Below are 6,000 nucleotides of genomic sequence, written 5' to 3'. Positions count from 1 at the left end.
TTATAAAATGCACAATACCTTGATGAGTTAGTATTTTCTATTATAGTTATTAGGTAGGAAACAATTGTTAGTATGGATATCTTTGTGAGACTTTAGTAGCATCTAAATATTTGAAAGAATGGAATAATTGCATGCGATTTGTGAGATACCATTTGACTAAGGAAATTGACATAATGAATAAACATGTCAATGTTGATAAGACACTTCTTAAGTTCAATTGAGGTGATCGAGTTTTCTTGAAAATGATTCTAATCTACCTCAAAACCTTTAAATTTTTTTAGTCCTACCTTGCTAAGGTATTTCAGTTACCCCTTTTATATTTTTGTGTGAGTTGGAAAGTTTGCCTATAGGTTGAAGTTTCCCTCTCACCTAATGGTTCATTGTATGTTACATGTTTATTTGTTCTATCCTCTTCATGAACAACAAGAGGGTCCAAACAAGAATGTCCCACCTATAGGACCAACTAATGTAGATTTGGAAATCAAAAGTACATGGAGGTCTTGGTAGTTGAGGAAAAAAAACCCCTACATGAAGTGAGTTGGGAGTGAGGAGAGTCACTTTGGAATTATGAGGACAATGGTTTACAAGTCCTTCAATTCAATTCAACTATTTGAAAATGAGACTTAAGGAAAAAATCACATGTACACTTGGGAAATTATACACTAATGCTTAGGGCAATAGGTCTAATTTTTTGTGGGGGTGGAGGGATGATATCAAGGGGAGTGATTTTGAGGCTACAAGTCTAAGTTCCTATGTTTTCATTTTTTTTTTTGAGGGATTCAAGGTGTTGGATAAAGAATATGCATGCATTTGAGTCCCAAATCAAATAGCATTGAAATTGGATGTGAATTTACCAAATGATGGGAATGGTTAGTTGGGGTTATTGGTATCATATGATAAGGATTGTTGCATTGAAAAATTTGGTAATGAGTTAAGCTTATGCATTAATACAACGGGAATTTGACATTCTTCAAAATTTGAATGTGTATTTTGTAGTGAATTTTATGTTTTATATTTAAAAAAATTCTTTTATTTTTAAAATATAATAGACTCGATAATTTTGTTGATAAAATGCTAGAAAATGAGGTTAAATGTAGTGTTGCTCATTATATAGTAAATTTTAATTTTTTTTTTTTCTAATTTTTTCTTTTGTATATTTTAAACTCTAAGATTTACTGCATGGGTTAACGATTTTCCTATTTTGATTAAAATTTTCAATAAATCTTAAAATTTATGTGCAATGAAAGCACAACTATTTTATTAGATATCACTTTTTGTCTTAACTATTTATAAAATAGATTAAATCTCTTTTCTAGTGCATCATATTTTTGTATTTATTTTTTTGATAAATTTAAGTATACAATTAGCTTGTTTACAATTAGCTTGCGGGCATTGCTTACTTGTTTACATAGCTTGAGGTAAATCAACTTGTCTAAAGGATACATTGGTAGTTTGTTTGGAGCTATGGTGTGTCTTGCTATCCTAATATAGGTAAAATTTTGAAATTGAGTGAAATAACTTCCATATGTTTTAATTTCTATAGCTACATTAGGAGACAACCTCATTACAAAGCCTCCTAATGTTTAGGTTATCACAAATACAAAGACATCATTAACCACCTTGTGGTTTCTCCTACTTTGCAACGTAGTTGAGGGTAATGATTATATAGACTTACATAGGATCAATGAGCAAACCTTTCTTCCTCAAACCTGGGTAAGTTGCTTACAGAAATAGACTAAATAGGAAGTCATATAAAATTGTGGGTCATTCTTTACCCAGATCAACTGCTCATACAAATTGTCAATGATCATTTTACCCCAATCAATGTATTCTTTCCTAGCAATAATGGTCTCAATGAAGAGGATCATCCATGGTTGAAACTACTTAGTGTCGGACAATCTAGCTTCCTAGTAGGGTAACTGAGTCTTTAGCATATCTGTGCAATAAGATTTGATGAATTTACTTCTCCAATTACTGTCTTTTCTTAGGCTTGTCTAGCAACTGTTCATTGATGTAAGTTATAGGTTCTTTTATAATTCTTGTAAAATTGTTCCCCATAGGAAATTGTAACCTTGGAATAATGATCATGTGTAGGAGTTTCAAACACATTTTCAATTGAATTAATTTAAATGTCCAATATCACCTCTTCTAGGGGTCCATACAGTCTTCTTGCATCTTCTTTGTAGTTCCTTGCATATGCCATTAGTAGGTTTGAAGACAAGAAATATTAGGAAATTGATAGCTTGCACTAGTCCTAACGTTACCAAGGATGTAGCTTGATAAGTTCTATTATTTGGGGTAGCCATCCTTTTTATAAATTCATCCAAGTCCACATGGCCTAGGTCAATCTCAATCATTTGCCTATATGTAGACACCAACTTTGTGGTTAGGAAGTAGTCGAGTAATTTGTACTTACTCAAGACAAAAACAATTTCACACACTAGACTTTCTGCATGAAAACAAATTAAAATAAGGGGCAACTTAAACTATGAAGCATCATTTTATTACTCTACAACTTATTGCATCATTGTTAATGTTAGAACTATAAACTACACTTAAATAATGAGACCCATGCTTTTCCTTTTGAGCACTTATCGAGGATCTGGGATGGAACATCTTCGATTCCCTTTGAGATTGGGCATCGGGATCCATTTCAGGGGTTGGAGAGGGACCATCCTCGATAACCTTTTGGAAAGTAAACTTTGGGATCCCCAATGCCCAATCTTCAACTTGCCATAGGTATCAGATTTTGAGATAGCTTGGTTAGGACATCCTCGAAAGGGAATTCATACTTCATATCCCCGATATCTAATTATCGATTGGCCTAAGATAATAAGGGATTGAGGGTTGGGCTCCAAATGTATATATTATTCTTGAGCTTAACTAGGGACTGGTCGCTGAAGCCCAGAGGGCCTAAGTTTCTCACAACTTGGCATTTTGGATTGCCAACTTTGGCTTCATTATTTTGTTGAACAACATTAAGATACTAAGAGTGGGGTGAATCAACATCAATTAAATTAGACTATTTATTAATTTTAGATCCATCAATTCACATGTTTTGGCTGGATCGCTTCTTTATTACAAATCTTCACGTGTCGACGACCTTTATCTTCACCTCCTGGTGGCTTTGCCATCAAATTCCTCTCTCGTGATACTTCTTCGAAGCTCATTTTATTTGCATCATGGCCCTTAGAATTTCTCTCCATGGCCATTTCCATATGTCCTTCAGACGCAGGGTTTTATTCAAGCCTTATCTTTGGCCGAAGCTTTTGCCATCTCGTGTGGTAATGTGGATTGGGCACTTCGGTTTACACTAGGTGTTGATTATCCTGTTGTTGTGGCATCAAGATTGGCTTCGATACTAATGGACCTATCCTAGTCGGCAGATTTCACTAAATTGATTATCGACTCCTTTGTTCATCACTCCTTTTCCACATGAGAGCAGTTGAATACTCAATTGGCAAGCTACAATGTCTTTTCTGGTGATGCTTGGGGTATCCTCGAAGAATCTGTGCCTACATCGATCTTCCTTTCATTTAGCAATGGTTTCAAATATGCCTTCCCTACTCCTTTCATGAATTGGGCCTTCTTCCATTCGACTCAAATTGGTGAGCCCCTGTTCTCATTGGCAGTCAACAAGTTTCTTGCCATCTGGGAGCTCTATTCACATGCTCTGGTGGACCCGCATGGTTTCCCTATTTCTTTCCCTCTTCCATTTGATGTTGCAGACTCCCATGAATTAGCTAATGGTTGCTAAGATGCTAGTGGCTTTGAAAGCTTTTTTTAAATTTCGGGACTAGTCGAGTTTTTGGTTCCCTTTTGGCTATGTATTATTCAACTTGCAATGCAATGGGGGCTTTCCATTTTTCCCTTACTGATAACTCTCTGGCTTCTACAACATCTCAATATTTTGTGTCGTTGGGGGTGTGCAATGCCTCCAATTGGTTTTCTTTCAATGCATACCATTCTATTGGTTTATTGGTATCCATTCTCCTCGGCCAACTCTGTTCTGTTTTGCTATGTTGGGGTTGATTTTGGGTCTCGATTTTTTCTTTCTTATATATCCTCCACACTATCCAAAAACATCACTAAGGTTGCCTCAAATAAGACCTCTCAAATGAAACATGTGCCCCAAAATCGAGGGTAGATCCAAACAGATGCATGAAACACAAAATTAAGTTGTAGATAATCCCAACACATAATTGAAACCTAGGCATATCACAACACATACTTCAACACCAATGAAATAGTTTCGGATCAACCATAATTGCAAGAACATATCATATCGGCCAATTATCAATCCCACTATCAAGACTGCTTATTGTTAACCTATTTATCATTGAGGAGAAACTCAAAACATTGTGTAGAGTTGTATCAAGACATTGGAGATCATCTACAACATTTCCACAACATCTCCTAAATAGATCAAACATCAAGTGCTGGTGCAGAAGAAAAACATCGCTGAATTGGTAAACACTCTGTAGACAAGACCAACAACATGAATTCATCATAAAGAATACCATGCACGTAAGTGCCAACAACTCGCAAACTCATGGCACTGATAAAAAAATATTATCCTCAACATCTTCCTAACATTGCATAGCCAAAGCAATCATTGTGGCAGAATGTAGAGCATTCTAGTGAGTCTACTGAAACACCTTATACTGGTAGACTATTATATGCAGTTCCAACATTTTAACCTTTTTTGTACAAATGGTTGCATCCTAAAAAATGGTAGAATGGTTCCTGACACACTTCATAACATGAATTGAAAACTACACACACAAAACATGTAGGGTGAAAGAATGTGAAGCAAAATATTGACATACTGATATAGGGAACCGGATAGATTCGTACTTAGACAAATTTCGTCAAACAAATAATCAAAGTACTCAACTCAACCATCATAGTATTGGACCCCAACACATATATATTGTGACTAGGACAACTACAACAAATAGACAAGTCAAGAATCAAATGCATACCATTAGGTGATCCTCAAGGTTGTCTTCTACATCTCTAAAAATTGGCACAACTGCCCTTCAACATCTTCAACATATACACGCACTGTCAAATACATTAATTACCTTCACACATACCCCAGTTATCTCCTTAGTGACAATATATACTGTTAGACATTAGGTTGACATCAATGACAACACATAATGCCAACATATTTCTCTCTTAGCATGAATTTGTGATGGGAAACATAAGGGTTTCAATTTCTCTTGCCCTATTTAGGGCACTTAGTAGGGGTCCCAATTGGCTTGTTGATGATAGGGTTTGATTTAGTTTTCACTTTTATTATTAATGCCAAACCCTAATATTTTTAAGGGTTTATGAGAAACCCTAGATTTAAAATCATGTTATTTTGGAGGCATGCATAAGGTCAGGTAAAGCCATGCAAAAACAAGAGTTCAAAAGCTCAACCCATAGACTTGTGGAATTAGGAGAAAGCGTCCCATTGGGGTTGCATAGGCAACACGAAAAGGGGAAGAAAAGATCATAACCAAAACTCGAAGCCTAAAAAGGGGAAGAAAAGGGAGAAAGGGAGAAAAGAAGAAGACAACAGAGGGAACAAAACAAACCAAGGCAAGAGAACAAAGGGAAAAAAGGAGGGGTTCCCCATTTGGCTAAATGACGAAGTGGGGTGTGAGTTGTCAAACAACAACAAGAACATTTGTATAAATAATTATCTACAAAATTCAATATAAATACTATTTTACAAGTGTTACTTAGATCTATATTATAGAGAATATGTCTTAAGAATAAATAGTTTTTCTTGATGTTTCAAATGGAGTATTAGTTTAGATTATATTTAAAATTATGTAAAGAAATAGAGTCCTATTCGTTGAAATGAAATTGTCATAATTCAAAACAAAGCATAAAATACAATATTCTAATTTTAGACCATGGCATGTAGTTCTTGTTATTTTTACTAAATGACAAAGAACCTTGACTAAAAGTCAAACAATTTCTATATTTGTTAGTAGGAGAATC

Source organism: Cryptomeria japonica, chromosome 1 (genome assembly GCF_030272615.1).
Source record: "Cryptomeria japonica chromosome 1, Sugi_1.0, whole genome shotgun sequence".
NCBI classification, from domain to species: Eukaryota; Viridiplantae; Streptophyta; class Pinopsida; order Cupressales; family Cupressaceae; genus Cryptomeria; species Cryptomeria japonica.
This window is presented reverse-complemented; position numbering follows the sequence as displayed.